This window comes from Varroa jacobsoni, unplaced genomic scaffold (assembly GCF_002532875.2).
Source record: "Varroa jacobsoni isolate VJ856 unplaced genomic scaffold, vjacob_1.0 scaffold_1017, whole genome shotgun sequence".
Classification (NCBI taxonomy): domain Eukaryota; kingdom Metazoa; phylum Arthropoda; class Arachnida; order Mesostigmata; family Varroidae; genus Varroa; species Varroa jacobsoni.
Genome location: NW_019213919.1, coordinates 229,382 through 249,686, shown reverse-complemented (window position 1 = coordinate 249,686; position 20,305 = coordinate 229,382).

Sequence of the window (20,305 nt, the reverse complement as noted above, 5' to 3'; positions counted from 1 at the left end):
TTTTAGTCCCCTCACGAAATTCACTAAAGGCGAGCTTACATTATAAAGTGCCATCCCCGATGTGAAATATGTCATGTGTCTTTCTATTGGTTGTTCACTATCCGGTCTGTAAATCTTGATAGTTTATTTAGGGTTAGGTTTGGGGTTTTCTCTAACATGCCTATAATATATGCTTTCGTAACCATTTACCAATACTAAAATTTGCTCCTGCGATGACCGCATGTTCACTGCTAGCGTAGCAGTGTATTAACCACCCAGCCCGTACTAGCCCGCAAAAAACTAGTTAACTCGAGGGTTATCCATCAAAGTACATGCCACTTATTTTACCAATGTCTGACAAGATCGAGAATCCCAATATTTTTTTAATTTAGGAAGGCATTTCCTCCCTTAGAGCTAGTAGAGAAAAAGCATATCAATGAAACTTAGCCAATTCGACAAATGCTATCTGGCCATATTAATTAATGTACCTATGGTAACCAAGTCAGTCATGTGCTTGCGACTACTGTTTCATCGGCGACACATTCATTGCGATCAACTTTGCTTAGAGAACATGTATTTATAGTATAGAAATTCACGTTAAAAGTATGTTTAAACTTGCATCTTTTGTTCACGTTTTATGTAATTCGCGCGCCATTCGCTTCAAAATCCAGTTGGCGGCGGGAAATTTGAATTTTTGCTAAGCGTTCAGCCACTTGAATGCAATTACCACGACAACAGACGAATGAATGCTGCTAGAATGGTGGCGATAGCGACCCAACCACAGGACTTTTCAAGTATACTAAACACCATAGCTACGGCTAGAACCATCCGAAACAACGAACAACACAGTTACTGAGCGACCCAACATCAGCCCAGCCGCAAGAAGTCCAGCGTAGCCAACAGCCCAGGAGCGGACGAACCGAACCGCATTGGTTCGGCTTGCCGGCAGACGAAGCATCTGGTGAGCGCGGCGGGAGTCCTCTCCTGACTAGGCCCCCTGCCCTGGAGTCGACCGCTGCATGTTTCGAATGAGCAAACCCAGGCGGCAGAACCTTTCTCGCGCGCCTTTGTTAACTTCTCAAAATGGTGAATGTTGACGACGGCCATCGAGGCTGGATTAACGAGAGCTCCTGCTGTACGCACATACATATTACGGTAGACTACAAACGGGTACACAAGGGTAGAAATAGAAGGGTTTTAGAGTATGGGAGCGCGGGCGAGGGCATTCTTTGCCAACCACTAAAAACCTTCACTTTACCTGACTAGTGCGTCCAGTCAGTGTATAGGGCCATCTACTTAGCACCTTGCGCCCTTGTAATGTCGCGCAGTGAGGCACCTTGTGCCGCAAGATGGCGCTGCTATCCCGGCCTCAACTATTGTAGGTATGCGAGTTGTGTACGATGAGGTCAGTTAACTGAAGGCGCTTCACCGGTACTCGATGCAAAGTTCGTACTTAGCAAAAGCAGAGGGTGTCACCTTCAGCACTGGGCCACAAAGACCGCACAGTCGCCAAATGGCCATTGAACGCAGCTACTTGTACGGCCAGCTAAAGAAATAAGCGAGACTGATTAGAAAAAGAAACTTCTTTTCAGAAACTACTAATTAGTTGTGTTCGCCCTAGAAACCTGAATGTTGAATTGTTCATGGCTGTCATCATACAGTGCTGTTCAACAAATCCTTGCTCGTCTGAGATCATACAGAAGATCGGTTCACGCGCTAATTGGCAAGCTTCTGCACGACTTTCCTATGAGCGGATCAATCCATGAGGCCGGAAAGAGCGACTATTCTAAAGAAAAGCAGAATACATTGGGGGCGTAAACGAAGACGAAAAACTACATATTAGTTACCCACAAGAAAGCGTACACTTTCTCCGGATTCGATGAGAAGCAACCAACAAAGTATCAACTGAATGCTAAGAAAAGAGACCTCATCGCTGGCAGAAATCTGGACCGTCTCAGACTGGCAGAAAATCGTCAGTGTTATGTATTACAGAACTATTGGACTTGAACTCGTTAATGTCACAACATAAAATGCGCTTCCTTCAAAAGAGGAAGCACTCGACGTCTGTCTAATGAAATCCAGTATAATTGCGCAATCACAGTCAACTTAGAAGACGATTATTATTAGCCTGTAGGTCTTGACCGAAAAGTGTCGCTGATCTTCCCCTCTCTATTTCGCTTCTGCTCGCGTGCGACGCCTCACTAACTCTCAGCAGGTACTGTTATTAAGGACGCACTAGAATTCTAAATCAGCTCCCAAATTTATTCGCCATCATACCTGCTACTACTGTTTTTCTTTCGCGTTACTCATAGTTGACACTCATGAGGAACTAAGTCGCTTCAACTAGCTCAATGGGGGCCACGAACGCTCGTCAGGAGTTCACGCTGCTTCTTTGGTTACATATCAGCGGGAACTTATCCCGGTTTGTAATTGCAAGCAATTGCAGTCAAAAGGCGCAAGGCGCGGTACTAGCTACACACTGCACAACCGACTTGGATTATGTGACTCTCGCTAAGAAAACGTACAAGTGGACGGCCTCAGTCTCTGAACATCCAGCCCTACAAGTCTGTCCCTCGAACACGCTGGCCATACTGTCGCCTTCGTCGCCCTATCTCTTGTAATCACTTTCAGATCATATACGCAAGCGAGATCTGCCTAGTGCTGACTTTCCATTCGGTAGCCTTTTCCTGTTTACAGTGGACAAACATACAAGCATATAGTGCCATGCAGTCACGATCCATCTAACAATCGCTGCTGACTGAGCTACAAAGTGGTCAAAAGACAAAAGGGAAATCGGGAGCGTGATCTGAAATCTACTTGGTCCCATCGATCTCACAATTATTCTCGTTACTGCTGCAATCACTATATTCGTCGATCTCGTACACCTTTGCTATCGGCGTACGTAATTGTTATTATAAGAACTTATTTCAATGAGTACGTCTTCAGACGCCTATCGACTTTGTCATGTAGCGCTGACAGAACTAGGAAAATGGGCTAATATAGTGGATGCATTCATTCATAGCCTCTGTGGGAGGCCTCTCCCTTCAGGGTTCGATCTGTGCTCGGAGCTCCGCTGTTCACCGCCAGCTGAACGGGGACATAGAAGAGAGGGTGAGAGGTCGGGTGTGAGAGAGCGAGAGAGAACGTAGGGAGATGGGCTTCCGTATCGATGAAATAGTGCGGTCCAATGATTGGTCGATCGGTTCGCGCCCGGAGAAACACGGAGCGAGAAATCAGGTAAACGACGACCAACTGTTTTTCAAATCATTCACACGCCACAGACATGTCTACGAAATGATGACCATGATTATAATGGCGAATTCGATTGGATTAGTTGATCCTGCCGTCTATGTCGGCAGTCTACAGAATCGGCGTGAACGAATGGGTTAAGTTGAGTGCAGCGGATCCCGTTGAGATAATTAACCTTCTAAGTGAGAAGTCGAACTATCAGATACTGGGTTAAGTTGTATCATTATTCCTGAATAGACCAGAAAGATGACCCAACTATAAATAAGGCGTACGTAAATGGTGCACACGTCTGAGTGATATTTCGTCATAATTTCACAGCACAGAACCTAACGGGAGATGGATAGACAAAAAGGTTCTTTCTGATTCAACAAAGACACAATGCTCTGTGTTTTCCTATTTTCGAGCAGTCGTTTGTTTATAATGGCTTCTGCTGCCCGTTTTTAATACAGATGCTCTTAAGTGCAATAACTGAATTGGTTGAATTAAGGAGAGTAGTTCGTAGGCTGGCAGTCCGTATCCGATGAAAAACTGACAGATGACCTTAGCACAGATAAAAACAACAGTTGATATCGCGATTCAGCAAACCTATGTAGCTACGTTATAACGCCTTTGTATGATATTTTACTATATGCAGTAAACAAAAGGCTGGCTGTAAAGCCTCTAACAAACGTCATATTTCTCGAGTGAATAACTTTCTTTTTGTTTTCCCTACAATTTCTAACAAGAACCATCATCATCATCAGCAGCAGCAGCAGCAGATGTATTATTTGTAGGTTTTCGATGAACAAACATTTGTTCTCGTACAAATCCCGTGCCACTATTTTCCATACGACTATTCGCTAGTGAAAGTTAACAGTATATAATAATAATAATAAGAATAGCAATAATGGCGCTACTTTGTTTTTGCAAATAAATTACAGTAAGTCCGCGTTTTGCCTCCATCGCGATCGTGGTTGCCCCAGCCTTTTTCAGCCGAGTGAAGAGATTGTGTCATCATCCTCATCGTCTGGCTGGAGAACGATCGAGGCTCTTTTGCACGGATAGAAAAGGTTGTGGAGCACGGGAACTGCTCAATTACTGTTCTCTCAATGCTAAATAAATAACATAGATTGACTACGACAACAACGAAATGAACAGTAGCCATTCTCCAGCCACTTCCACTTATCCTTTATATACCACGGATTTCAGGTGTGTCTGTGTGCACAAAGATCTGTGGGTTTCTGTGTGGCGTTCGGCAGACCCCGTTCGTTATCTGGTGAGTTAGGCGTCGGGCCGCCTCGTATACAAGTCGCACTCGAGTCGCTGCCGCAACCACGGTCTCAAATCGCGTGATGTTCATTCATCTGTGCACACCCCCTCAACATTTGGGGAGGTCCGCCTTCAGCGATTCGGCTTCGCTGTTTTAGCTAGTCAGCTAGCTAGCTGGCTGGGTCCGAGTGGGAAGGGGGAGAGGGGTTAGCACGAAACGACCACTAGCTAGGGGGAGAAGCCATCTGGCACTTATTGCAAGCTCCACGACGCTGCCAGCCAGAGCATCGCTAATATTGAACTAGTAACGTGTACAAGTGCTAGTAGTAGCAGTAGGTATTAGTATTAATTCTACTGGTATATAATGATACATGGACTATTACAATGGCCATTATCGCGCTGTAGTTTGCAGTGGTCGGAAGTCCCCGGCAGTCCGAATTAAGGTCGTAGAGGGAAGTGCTGTGATAATCGCACACGAAGCCACGGCTACACGACAAACGGACAATGAGTTATACGTTTCCTTCTTACTCGTAGTTATCTTCCTTTTCTGGTTTCTTTATTATCAAAACAACAACAGGGGCAGCAGCTGTTGTTGTATTACTATAACCTTGATGTTGATTTTGTACGGAATCAGAGGGAACGACCGGAGCACGGCTGGTTAACGCCAACCGTGATATAGCTTCGCTGTAGGAGCCTTACCCCTTTCCGATTCTCTCATTTACCCTTGCTGTCTGTCGACTCACGGCTCGCACAGGGTCACGGATAAAGGGTATACCCGGAGTAGGTAGCGGAGAGTGACATTCATGTTTCTAGTTGGAAAGTGTGCTAGAGGGTATTGACTCCCATTTAATACTGCTCGTCGGCGTCCCGCTGATGAGCCTGTGTAATAAAAATGCCCATTCACTAATGCACCACATGACGCATCGGTCGGTCCGCCAGCCAAACCTTCGTTTATCCCAGTGCCGTTACCCATTTTCTCTAATATTGCTTCACAATCGCACCACTCCACAATCCCGAGTTGCAACCGTCCCAGAACAACATCCTCCAGACATCTCTGTATAGCGCCCCCAACATTTCAATAATACTGCATACTTATATTGCAGACCACCTCCAGCGGCACAGAGACTGCCAATACTACAACGACTGCTGCCTACCAATCTCCCTCTTGGAAAGCCGCTACCCCTAGTTTTCCTTGGCAAACTCCTCCGTACTACCCCCCTATGACCGCCACCGGCGACTGCTGATGTAGCCCAGCTGCAATAAATACTTTCCACGAGGACCGACCGATTGAGCGACCGATGCGGACGTGCAGAGAGCTACACACCCCAGATGGGGTAGCCAAGGCGGTGTCGGGAGGCGGGTAATGTAATTACTTGTCCAATTGTGATGATTACCAATTTTTTCTTTTCTCTCTTTTAACAGACTGAGCGAGTGGCGACGGCGCTGGCGCTCGCATCAACGACGTATGTGCAGTACGACATCATTCTATCGCAAGCAGTGGGGAATTGCACGAAATCTGAAAATACATTTTTTGGCAAATATAAACGCAGATGCATATACCGGGATACAACCTACTTATGATATGTTTGCGCTTAGGGAAAATATGATAATGAATTCAGTTAATGATCAACAATAAACGGAAGAGGACACATACATTATGGAACACGATACTAGCTTGGTCAGCTTGCGTTATTGATTTTCGTTAATAGAGTGAACAGATCGTACAGGCTAAAAACATGACAACAACTTCGGTTTTATAAAACGTAACGAGCGCTCTGCTCCAACAAACAAGCAGGGTACTACAAGATAAAAAAATACCACGAGTTTTACATATGAAAGCGCTGCAATCGTCGTGCTGGACGCTAGAATAGTATGAATCAATAGTGCTTTGAGTGTTCTTTTGCTATGTACGATTGACACACACAAGTATCTGAACAAATCCAGTGCAAGAAACTTACTTAACAGAGATATATTACTTACTATTGAAATTTGACTGTTGAGTATTAGCAGTCTTTTGTTATTTACTACAAAATAAACTTTATTTATTTGTTAACATGGCGCTAGCCATCGACCGGCTGATCCCAACAATACTAGTCTAATGTGCGAATGCGGAGTACTTCTCACAATGCCGTTCCCTGATGTGCACTTATCAGTACCACTAATGGCGGTTAAGACAATGCTTCGATCGAAGGGAAATTATGCTTAGATGAATTTAAGTGTTTTCGTTTATTTACGGCCAAAATCAGCCATTTTTCGTTGGCGCCTGTACCATTCCATATTGTAAGTAGAGGAAGTACGTTTTTGTGAATTTTTCAACCGAAACCCACTGCGTGGGGCGCGTGTGAACTATACGAAACGAAAATGCTTACCAAACAGAAACGCTGAACGGCCGCTGCGTCGCGTGTCATAGTCAATGAGTGGCTTCAGCAGTTGAACCCTATTCTGACCCACAAGAGCAACCAGTAGGCAATACTGAATGGGCCACGCCGAGGCGTCGTTAATCGCCGACCTAATGATTCGACCGAGCAATAATTGTTGCAATTGTTGTACTTGTGATAATCGAATAGAGTTATAAAGAAACAGTAGTAAGATGATGGAGTGCTTATAGTCAAAAGCTTAGCACTATTGTGACCGCTTGACGTACTTCGAGGATTTAGGTAACTTCGAACTACTTCGTTGTCATTATTATCTCTCTGCACGGCAATAGTAGATTCGGTTCAGTGTCTATACCCAATAATTTTCTCCGTGTAGCTGCTAATGGCCAGCCGGATAACAGCGCAACTGACTATGCCTACTACTCTCTCTACCGCGCCAGTGTTTTGCCTTATCCGCCCCTATAACGCAGCCTATCTCTAGCAGACAGCATTTATGAAATTTTCAATACAGTCCACCATAGCACTCTCAGCTATCATTGGCCCCCTTTCCCGGTTCCGCCACCTTTTCCCTACTTTTGTTCAGCCGCCTCCGTCGTTTCCTCACGTGCGCTACTTTACCATTGTAAGAAAGCTAAACTTAATTTTTTCCGAATTCAGTTACAATTTGAAATGCTTTTCCTAGTCTGATCCTCGTCTCCGACCTCTTTTGCAATTACCTTTCGTTCATTCGGTCTTCCTCTCTTCGTTTTCGTTTCTCCTATCTTCTGGCCGGTTTTTTTTTCTGATTTTTTTCGGTTGGCCTTTACCGATTCGTTCCCTCGTCTGCTCTTTTCTCAAGAAAATGACCAGTGCCTCAGAAGACGTTCACTCTAGTCTTGATTGTCTACAATCTGCTGTAGTAGAACTCTAGTAACTTGCCACCTTTTGCCTTCTGCTTAGCCGCAGTGTAACTTCTATACTTCTAAGGAATTTGTCTGGGCGGAAACGCTAGATTCTTCGAGCGTCTGCAAGTATTCAAAGACGCTTATAAGCAGACAACACAATGTGATAAACACGCGAACAGAGTCATCATTCGAATAATTAAATGGACCATACAAATTTTTACTATATTTTCATATTAGCGTCCTATTATCATTGACTGACAAAGGTAGTGCTTGAGTCGGTTTTTCTAGTAGTAGATGCGAGTCAGTAAACTGGCTAATGATAGCGTCCACGATTCTGAGCGCGGTTGCTGAGTTAGTAACGTTGGCGGCCGCAACGCGGGAAGCTAGCGGTAAATACACCGCCAGCGAGAAGCAGACTGCTGTCACAACAACAAAATAAACAACCGCTTAGCCAACATTTAAAGGAAATTGACCAGACCCAGTTTGACGAGCTGGGTTCAGGGATAAAACAGCCCCGGACAGACAAGGTTGTATGCAACGAAAATCTATAAGATTGCCCAACTAGCCGTACTATATTATATATTTGATTAACAGAAATCGAAGCAATGGTAATATTTCAATATGCGTTTGTTTGTAATTAGGGTGCGTTTTATCGTGTTTATTATACGTTCAATTCTAGTTACTGTTCTGTTTGCTACTATGAATATTATAACCGGGAGGAGGGCAAAGTTAATGGTGGACTGCTTAAGTAATACTGACTGGTTCGCCCTCTTGCTTACCGTGTTTTGACGCAGCCATAATGCATATTACCGACCATATGCTGGGCTCCAATGACGCAGTGACCACCATCAACATCTGTTGGGCTTATTTTGTACGACGACGATCCGAACAAAAAATGGCAAACTCTAATTACAGTATATATGTGTGTATATATATATGGAGGATCCATGGATGTCTACATATTCCGTAGTGGTTTTTCCTTGGTCAATTGGAACCTGAAGTATGTTACTGAAACAGTCGGATTTTTCAGTGGTATAAAATTGAATAAAGATAAGAGCAAATAGTTTTTAGCGTACGGATAGTGTTCCATAAGCTATATGTAGATGCACTTAAAAAATATCTGTGTGTAGGCGACGCCGCATAAAATGGATCGAACAGATATGTCTGTACGGCAACTACATAATTGCAAATATCGGTAAGTTTTCGTTGGAGTTTTCTAAACATGTCGGAGACCAGCGATTCCAGACGCTGCGATAACCTTCTCAAATGACACAGGTGGAGTCTCGTAATTTTCAATCATTGGGACCACTCTGCTCCAACATGTATATATGGGTTGACAAGTCGATCTAGGTATCAGGGTAGACGCTCATTCCGGATAAACCGTCAGGCTACAAACATTTCTGAAAAACAAACTGGTCACTAACCAAATCTAATTCATCAATTGTCAGATTGTCTCAAGACCTTCCGAGACCCATATTGGTAGCAGCTGTTATTGGCGGATCCACTCTGGCCATATCGTGCCTTTTGTTTGTTCGGCTCTTATTGTCCCTTGTACGACAGGTAGCTCATTGGTCGCTAATTGTGGGTATGGTGTCTCCGAAAGCTCTGCTGCTTGCCGAACTCGCATCCCAAAAACTCTCAAACGATAATCGCTGAAGTTCAAATAGGCTTAACTTGGTCAATACGCAGCTATAAAGACGAATAAGTTAAAGTGAAACAGCTTTGAAGCCCTAGAACTGGGAGGACAGAAATCGCTCCATCGCGGGATACTGCGAACGCAAAAGCCAAAGCAGCACTCTGTACCGTAGCAGGTGGAACGCAAATAGAATTCGGGCTAAAAGAAGGACGTCACGGCTGTATATAGCAGCGGGCGCAGGTGCAACGAAGGCAGATGGGCAGCGATTGGCTACACATTTGGGGATATTTATGCATCTGTTACACTTATTTGCTACGCGATGCGTAAGTGCAATTTTTCACGACGACGTGGCAATAAGTTTGGCAAATGTGCCGTTCAGCCTCGGATCCCGATAACCATAAGAATTATAGGCCAATAGGCAATGGAGACGCGTTAAATACTAACCGTCTACCAGGAGCGTGCAAGACCGAATGGAAACAGCAAGACCCCGAGTTAACTCGAATCCAAAGGATTGACCCTGTACTCAGACAGGATCTACAATGCGGCACAAACATAATACACCTATAGCGAATACGGCTGGCAATGCCAGTTCTCTATCGAAGCAGAGTTAATGCTAAAAAGGATAGCTTTCATCGATACTTAAGCCCTCTTCACAAAAAATGCACAACAGTTCACCGTCTCATTCATAGAAGTGCTTATATTTGCTGACGTGATCGAATCTTTCTTCTCCTTTTAGCAATTCCGTACATCCTGTCTCTAAAAAAAATTATATACCTATACATAAGCGTACACCTAGAATGTAGGTGTACGCTTAAAATTTGGCGGGTCACAGAGCGAATGTTAACGGAAGGGCGGTTCTTTAATGCGATCTGCCGATCAAAATTTTTCCCCTCGCATATTTATTTATTTGCTTATATACTTGTTTCTTCTTGAACAAGCTGTTTTGTTAATAGCGTTTTTTCTCCCGATGTATACACACAGAATGCGAGTACCTGTCGCTCCCTCATCCGTTACTACTGAACATTATTGAACCATGTTGTTACTTCTGTTGTTGTTAGCAGCACGAAAGACAACTTCTAAAGCCTCGGACACAATGGGGAGACACGTGTTCGAGCTGCAGATCTAATCGTATTGTAGCAAACGAACGACGACAGCTTCTGCTCTGTCGCAATCTCGTTTCTTCTAACCAAATTATCTAAATCGTAAATTGTTCAACAGAGTGGACCAATTCAAACGAGAATAGCGGCCAAACACCAACGTCGCACCCGGCTACACCTACAGTTGCCGAACCAACAACGGCATCACGATCATCAGCATTGGAAACGACTAAAATCAATGGTAAACAGTTGCAGCATTTCGAAAAAGTTCATTTGGCTTGTTCACGGTGGCGGCGGTAGCAGCGTTAATTCGAAAAAAGGTCCAAAAGCGACGAGGTCATTGAAAAAAGGGAGCTGATTGAACTATCGATGTCATTCAATCACATACCAAAATTATTATTGTTTAGTCAGAATAAACAACAATGCAGGCTACCGCTCCTATGGAGATTTAGAGCATTTTGAAATGGCGATTATGATGATGATGATGTCCATGGCGCTGCTAAATACGGTCTTCACATTGAAGACGACTGATGGGAGCGATGACGACGATGGGAATACACCCTACCTGTGGTACAATCTTTCGACTGATTCGCGGCACTTCATATATATATTGGTAATGCGCCTCTGATTCACGAGGAAAACAGACGCAAAAAAGATAGCTGGCTTTTGAAATAATGGCCCATTAGATCCTGCTAGAATAGATACGAAGTCGAATTAGCATCGTGGTCAAACGTAAGCAAAACATGGAAGACTATATTAGGGATGGAATGAAACGAGACATACAGATAGAATGAAAACGTCATGTTCCTGCTGCCCTAACATTTACTTGGTTTACTGTTGCTAATTATGTATGCATATTTATGTAACTAAACATAGAAGTGATAAGACTATGCCACAATATCTATTGGAATATGGAAAAATGTATAGAGAATGAAACAGGTGTAAGATAAGTAAAAAGTTGATGCAGAGATTCTGCGTTGATTAGGCTGGATCGGTTACAAGCACCAGATGGGTAGTAACCTTAATTATGGGATTTTAACGAGGATCGCCATTTTTGGAAAATCGTTATCGGAAATAGCTCACTTTCCCGTAATAGCCGAAACCACCTCGCCTATTTAATCAACCTAACACATGATTGAACAGGTTTACAACCAATAGGTTTGGCAGACTACAGGCGCAAACACACAGGACTAAACGTTTCGGGAACGCATCACTCTACATATACATAGCCATTTAAACGAGACGACAAGAGACTAAACACTGTCGCAGCTGACGGAAATTAAAATCACGTACGTACAATTTCAAGAGTAAATCCGTTTACAACTTCATCACATCTATAAGGAAATTACGACGTATTTCCACTAAACGTGGAACAACGACGCACACGTATGTACCTCAGTCACCGAGCGTAGTATATATCTGTCTATCGAACGAATGAAATTTATCGTTTCTGAGAAGAAGCCAGTGACGAGCCCAGCGGAAATGCACGCTTAGAACGTACATGCGTATATCTAGTATCGATTCCGGCACATCACTTCTTCCTGTAGCGGTCATCTGCATACATACATACATACGCATATATATTCAAGAAACAGCTGGTCTTGCACTGGCAGTGAACGAACTAGCGCCGAAACGGATCACGCACGCACATGTAGCTATACGAACGAGAAGCACGATAAAACAACTGTCGACCACTTCATTGCAACGAGACTCGAGATATTGCTGCAGCTCATTTAGTTTTATCAGCGTCACAAATACCGTAGCCAGCCGTCACGACGTCGGACACCGCAGTGTACTGAGCGGACAGGGTGGGCGGCTGCCGACGCGTCGCTTTCCATCGCTTCGACTCTATCTAGCCGTTCTGCAAATGTTGCAAATGATTAATTGATATTATTTTCATTTATAACATGCAAGACGATTCAGCCAGCCGGTAGCAGCGCTGAAGGCTGCACTAGTGATCTATATATATATATGTATATACACGTTAACGTGAGCTTTGCGAGCTAGAAGCACATCAGGCTGCAAAAAAAAAGGCAATATCGCAAAATGTCATCGTTACTGGCACAATCATCTAAGCACAAAATAGTGGGAAATACCATGAGATTATGGCGTACTATCAATGTCCTTAGGCTACAGTGGTATCGTTTAATCACGCTGGTGTTCCAATTACGGTGATCTTAGCACTAGGACACAACTCGACATCTTTCCCAGCGTTGTGCCCTTGTTATAAATGCGTTGTATCTTCTTAGAGTTCAGATAATTATATGACGAACTGGCCCATTGCCGTGGCTGTCGTCGTCACTCCTGTGGTTATCACCACTATTGATGCTGTCATCAACCGAATTATGACTGCCGGGGTCTCTCTCCGATAGTATGTCAACAGCCCAACGGCGTTCCCGCCAGATTCCCGTTCTCTCGGATAGTCATCTCTATAAGTTGCTGCTGCCGAGCAGACCAACGTCAACTGCATGAACACGGTAAGTCTCGTGCATCAGTCTTTCTTTGGCTGGTGCTCGGAGAAAGATGCCAGATAGTATCGTCAGAGACAGCGGCAGTAGCCGCAGTCAGAGAAGTCGGCTCCATTTGCTTCCGCTACGCATACTCTCCTCGTTCATATCTTTGTTGTCGTTATTTAGTGTAGGATGATGCTGTTATAAACGACGAGACACGATGGCTAGCGGGTGAACGGAGCTGGCCGAGGGCTCCTGCCGCAGCATCTTCGTAGAAGCGCTAGAATCATATTAATGGAGGTAGCAGCGGCGGCGGCGGCGGCAGCAGCAGCAGCAGCGGCCGCCTTAATAGGGGGTCCCGGTGCCCCGCGTACAGCACGGGCTGATCGCGCGGCTATTTTAGTCTGACAACGACGACAATAACGTTATGGTAAAGCCACGCTTTTTCTTTTCTGTTAACGTGTAGCCTCTTGGCATAGACAGCTTCCCTAGCAAAAACGAATAGTCAGTGAGGTTACAATTGACAATATAGTTTTTCTTTGATATTTTCGTATTAAACGGGACTGACTTGGGTTCGGTTGCAGCCCCGCCACTTAACCCAAGAAATAATTGACTTCAAATCATGCGGAATCACTTCTCTCAAAAACGCCGGTAACAGCTGTGTCACCAGTGGCGGTCGCAATGAAAATGAAGCTTCGCCCACAGGAACAATAGGTTAATTGGTACTACGGGAACTGGCGTTGCCATAGTGAATTGCAAAAGACAACAGTGTAGATGTTTTATTAGATTTGTCGCTATTAGCAAATTAATGAAGACGGGAAGGTCGAGCAAATGGAACTTTTTGACCGTAACAGAGCCTACGTCACAGCCTGCATGTGCTCGTTCAATTTCACCAGACAGAAATAAAATCCACGAAGGCTATACAAACTGGGAAACTGGTATATAAATACGACAAACTGTTTGATCAACATTGTACATCTTTGTGAGCGATTTACATAGCTAAGCGTCGCTCAAACTTTTTGGAAACGTATGTCTATCGAACCGTCCAATTAGGATACGTCGGCGTCAAATACGTTTGACGATTAATAAATGACTTCATTTAGATAAATTTTACTTTATTTTTTACTTTAGCCGCTGTCAATATTAGTGCCGTGACCGATGACGACGACAAGAACGATGATGATGATGATGGTGGCAAATTAAAAATGCCAACATGACCAACGAGTTGGCCAATATTTTAATTACGGGTATTACAACTACAATCGTTGGCTGCCGCCACTGTTCGCTGAATCAGCACAAAATAGCTCCGTTGTTCTCTGTTGTCTCAATGTGGCCCATGCCCTTGGCCCACTCAGACTCGGTGCTATCAAATAGTAAAACATTCATTCGTTCTATTCATATTAATTAACTGACGAATTAAATGGAAGGTGGTTTCATCATCCCTGTCTGATCCTGCGCGTCATTCAATGACCTCCGCCCTTAAGCTCTCGTCGCCTCTGATTCACAGCCAGCAGGGGCGGGGACGACGGCAGCATTCAAATCATTGTTTTGATCATGTCCTTCTCGTTGATTAATATTCAAACGTCAGGGCAAGACACCCATCGCCTCTATATTCGTTAGTCCAGGCAGGCCACGAGGTCGTCAGTTCGGTAACCTGTCAGTTCGTAAGCCTACGAAACGGTCGTCGATTTCATCGGAAGCGTTGCTTGCTCTCTTACGAATGCACAGTGCGGGTGGGTAGGTCGTAGACTCTTTGCGGAAGTCAGGACGAGCGCGTTCAATCGCAATTAGACGCAAATGAGGACAGCGTCAACACTGTGGCCTGTAACAGCAGCAGGCACCTGCAATCAACTGTCAATAATATAGTTCGTTGTTGCTGGATCGTAGTTTTCAGGGCGTCTCATTTTACGCCTAATCATGATTGAGGTACTAGGACAACAGGCGAGAGAGCTTTGGAACGCAGTAAAAACATTGCATCGACAGGCCGATTATAATAATGATAACAGGAACGAGCGCAGACTTTTGGCCTCGAGAAACGGATATGACAAATACAAAAGTAAGCGCAAATACATAAACGGCCTGACACTGCAATGAACGAACGTGCTTTAGGTATTTGTCTGTATTTATGAGGCAATTTTTGATCATGCATTGACTAGCGACAAGGGTCGGCGACATTACGAATCGACGTTATAAACATAAGCGTACAGGGAGATATGATAAGTCTGTGGTATATTCAGACTATTCGATGCTGGCGTAGCTGTTATCTAAACGATTTGTTTTTCCTCAATGTATTTTTTGTCTATCCGCACAGACTATACTACTGTTCGTGGCGCATGTATAATGAGTACTTTGCATTAAAATTGTATTTAGTAGGAAAGCAGCTGGCCTTAGACTGTCTAGTAGTTTACTGGGAATTGAACGCGGATTGCGGATAAGGGCTATATGTGAGCGTTAATTATCGCTTTTAAGTGAATAGGGTGCAATAGCAATCAATATACAAATATTTGAAGTCACAGCAGCTGGTCAATAAGTGGACGGAAATAACAGTACAGTATAACTGACTTGCTGAGTTCTGCTAAAGTACGTGCGCAAATACGTACATGCATTTTATACATTCAATATGCACGGACGAAACCCCATGTGGTGTCCACTAGCCAAACCAGAACTAACTCAAGTTAACCTGCGAGGCGAAATTCTAATGCAAACCCGGTATGCTAGGGACCAACTATTAATGTTAGTTGAATTCACCTTATTAGTAATGCATGCTTTTCTATTTAATTGCTCGGTCAAATTCGCTTTTTTTTCTCTTTGGCGGCGTCTATTACCTCCTTCCCCATGCTCCCTGCTCGCGTCAAGGGGCGATAGAGATTTGGTGCACGTTAATGACACACAAATGTCCAGCGCCGGTGCATACAAGTATAGTACCCCCACCATGTTATCAAATGAAGGCGAGAGCCCAAATTTAAATCAGACCGCCCATGCAGCAGTGGATGCTGCTTCTCAAAGATGCGGCATCGTATATGGTGGCGCTGGTGACGGCGACGGCGACGGTGCCGGTGGCCGGCGGCAAATTTGAAATAAAACCTTTGCAGGCGGGACTGGTCATGATTTCGTTAATGCAATTCTATCGTGCCATCCTTCGTTGAGACGTCCTTCGCCTTCATCGCGGCAGCAGTGGCAGTAAAAGATCAATGATCAGCTAGGATCAACCGATGGTCGAGTGAAGAACCACCGATGTATGAGTAGCCCAGAAGGAGGAAGTGTACCATCAGACCCTTAACACTGGACCATCATTCTATCTCCCGTCAACAGCATTAATATCACGACGTTGGCTATACGAGATAATGGTTTTTTGAAAAGTCCACTATAAATAGTGGTACGAAAGGCTATATTATGCATCAACGCCAGCAGGATACAGAGCAAAACAACTTGCGGTGTTCAAGAATAACAAGTATACGACTGTATTATACTATCATAGAAATAACTATATTTGCCGAAATTTTCATAGAAATTGTTTCACTTAATATGCTTCAAAAGATTTAAAGTAAGCGGTTGGTGTGGCATCCGGTTATAGGTGAATGTCGGTATCACGCATTATTCAGATGCTACCTATTACATAGAAAGCTCCGCTGCTTCTGCTTGAGTACGAATGTCTTACGGTGATTTATAAAACTGTAGTTTATAATTGCTATTTAGTTCATCTAAATCAACTAGCTTAATTAGCCAAAAGAAATAAGGGAATTTTTTTTTACAAAAGGCTGCATGTTACTATAAATATTCAACAATATGAGAGTCTATTATTATTCTAGATCTACTTCGGAGTTTCTTTGATGCTTTGTTATTGCAGTTAGTGGAAGAGTCCGTCATTTACTGGCTAATTTTAGCCTCACCGGCATCGTATCACAATAGTTTTAAAATTGATTGACGAGTATTAATCACGCGAATGACACCGAGGCTAACTTATCGAGTGCTTGCCACTAGAATAGATCCAGGGTTTGCTAGTAGGGATAATTAAATATTTTTAAGGTCTATTGCCCGTAGACCGTATGAAGCTTTACCATCCTGCCAATATGATGAACTTTATCATAAAGGAATAAGAATAATGATGCCTAAATGAAATAGGCCTCAAGGTAACTTTATCTGCTTGTGATTTTACAGTGCTTCACTACTCAACACTCTAGACGTTTCACTCCCGACCATCATAGCATTCGCGGCATAGCTATATACTTCATCGCTAGAGGAACACGTGATAATAATCAATGGCGATTTTTAGTCCGTTTTATCGTGAGTGGCTGACGGCTTGGATGCTTTTTGGAGACCGGCGAGGAACGCACTAGTCTCTCGGAGCCACAAGGAGGTGATTAGCAAACGTACAGTATACTTATATCATGGACTCGCCGGCGAGCACTCAGATCCGTATTGGGTTTAATCACCGCCAGCCGCGCGATTATGGCGTGCTTGTCATAAGCGCATTCTTTGCGCTTGGCCGGACGGGGTATCGATAGTGACAGCGATAGACTTATACCACTTGACTTCTCAATGTTACATGTCCGCTTGCGTTTCCCTGCAGCCCTCGAAGATATCGATTCGTTTATTCTCATATCCATCCACCCCATTAACCTCCGCAATCTCATCATCGGAGAAACACACCCCAGCACAGAGCAACTATGAGCAACAGCACAGATGCGATTTAAACATTCAGACACACACTGTTACACACAAACCCAAACTTAATTTGATTTGTATCTGTGGTGGACGTTGCGACATTGGCAGGTCTGTCGCTCCTTTCACTGGGATAATGAAACGAGACTCTAAATCTAAATATTTGAGCGAATCAAGCGGGCAAGAACTATCTGAGCGAATATTGTTCATTATTGCTCCTGCGTTTTTTCTTTTATCTTTATAAATTGTGCTGCTGCTGATGCCGCCGCCGCAGTGGCGTTCATCTTGGTAACAGGGTTTCCCTATCGCTAACTCCGACGAAGGCACACACCAACAACCCATAGACAGGTACATATAGCGACGACCACTCGCCGAAATAATACTAATTTGATATTAATTACTTGCGGAGGCTGCAGCTGGAGTTTCAGCAGCCGCCACAGATTCCTCTGTAACCGCCTGTTTGGCAACATCGCAACATGGTTTGGCCGGCAATTCCAGGGCGGTTAACGCTGGCAACGCTTTTGCACAAGCCATGCAGCCGCCGTCAGATCGACTTCTGACCGTTCTGAGACTAGCCGTTGATCGATCCTGGTTGATGCCTATGGCCGGTTATTGATCTGCGGATCGCATCCCTCTGAGTCGAATACATAAGTGGAACCCAGGAAAGGAGAAGTCCCGTGCGAGACGGACTTCATTGTATAAAGACTTTGTCAACGTGATTGGGCGACTAGGCCGAACGTTGTATTGATAGGCTAGCGAACGCCACGCACGTGCATAGACGTACAGGATACACACTCGTGCATATCGTAATATTCAAGCAGTGGCTGTGATAATAATCCTTAACTTGAGAAAAATGACAATCTCGATAAATCTACCATGACAAATCGCTAGTGTTTTACCGTAATTCGTACAAGAACATTGTTTTGCGTTCTCGTTATTTTTACATCATCCGATGCCGAATTGATTAGACAACTGTATCATATTAGCTTTGTTTACAAGGTTCATATAGAGGAGTTTTGATCAGCGCCATCGACGATGCAAAGAGCTCCGGGTAAGCTCCTGTACATATGCAGAAATATATCTCGATAACCGAATAAGACAACTTCTAAGTATAAATCGTTATATTGAACGTGATATTGAAACCATCCCTCAAACAAGATTTTGTCTCGCAAGTGATAACTAACGTTAATGCGACGGTATATAGCAGCACCGCTGTCCTATACGGCTGATAGCTCTATTCTAAAGCAAATGGAAGCTAAACTGATTAACAATTAAGCATTACTTTCTATATATAATGCACGGGTGTGAATGAATCGAGTTAGGTTAGCTGGTTTGATTTACGTCAATGATTGTCATTAAGGCAAGAGAAAACGTGACTACGCAGCCATGTCAGTCAACATGATCAAAGCTCTTTCGACTACCATTGCCGAACGAAGTCGTGCTACCTTCGCCCATATTAGCGTTGTAACGGCAAGGACCGGCATAGCCAGCACAGTAAACGCTTCACTGCGGTCACACTGTTTGTGAAACGTAACAAATCATGCGAGCGAGAAAATTCGTAAAAAAAAACTCGGCAATACCATTTATCAGCCAGCCCGACTCAGGGCAAACCTTTTCGACCGCGGCCGGCCCATCTCTGGTTGCCTCCCCTTACCGATGATCGCGACATTGCAGCCAATTTTGCTAGTAGCCCTTAGTGTTGTTGCTGGCTTGTCTGCTGCCATCAGATACCCAATTGGGGTCGGTTGGTAGCTTGGTGGCTGGGTAGATGTGTGGCTCCCACACGGGCCACGCGTCTGGGCCTGTTTGCCTCGCAGCGAAAAGCTCTGGGTCCTTGGACTCTAGGCCTTAACGCAGTCGTTTAACTATGAAGCCGGAGAGGAACGCAGGCTCTCAGGCTGAACTGGTAAAGACAATCAGGGTGCAGCCAGTCGAACTGCCAGCCGCCAGCTAGCGAGCTAGCTGTATACTGTGTACGTATTTGTGTGGTAGAATGTAGGCGAGTGAGACGGCGATGTGGATGTGTCTGTGTGTGTGTGGGTGTGTATGTCTGTCAGTTTGTCCGCTCGACCGCTGATCTGCCTCTTTGCCGACGGTCGCTGCCTGGTTCCCGGCGGTTGTGTGCAACGGCGTACGTGTCTTCTTTCTAATTAAAATATTAATTAAGAGAGAATAATACCGTGCGAGAGCTGAAGCAGCAGCTCAATATTATGAGGCTGCACGGGCGCCCGGCGGCACTATAAAGGGGGGGGGGGGTATTCGAGCTAGGGCGACCAAGAAAAGGAGGGGTGGGGGATATGGGATAGCTACGGGGAGTTCTGACGGCATCATGGGGGCCTCCGGACGGAACTAGGGTAGGAGAAAACACGGCAGTAACCGACCGACCAGCAGCCCAACCCAGGCTTACTCGGCGCAGTCCGTCGCCAGCGTTAGCGGGAGAGGCATGCGAACGGCAGATAAACCTCGTTAGTCCTGCCCGTTTTCCGTTTCTCGCCATACCCCCCTCCCCCCTGTTTTCCCTCTCTATCTCCTTCTTTCTTTCTCTGTCTTTCCCACCCATAGTTTCCTCAAATTCCCCTCCTCCCCTATTTCTTTAGTGTGTTGGCTAACTCAATGAAACTCCTGCCCGGACCAAACCCCCGAGTTGAGCGCCCTCTAGCGACGTTGTATCGATCGGGAGGCCGCCCGTAGCCCCTTTGGCCCCCCAGAGTCCCTACCAGTCCGT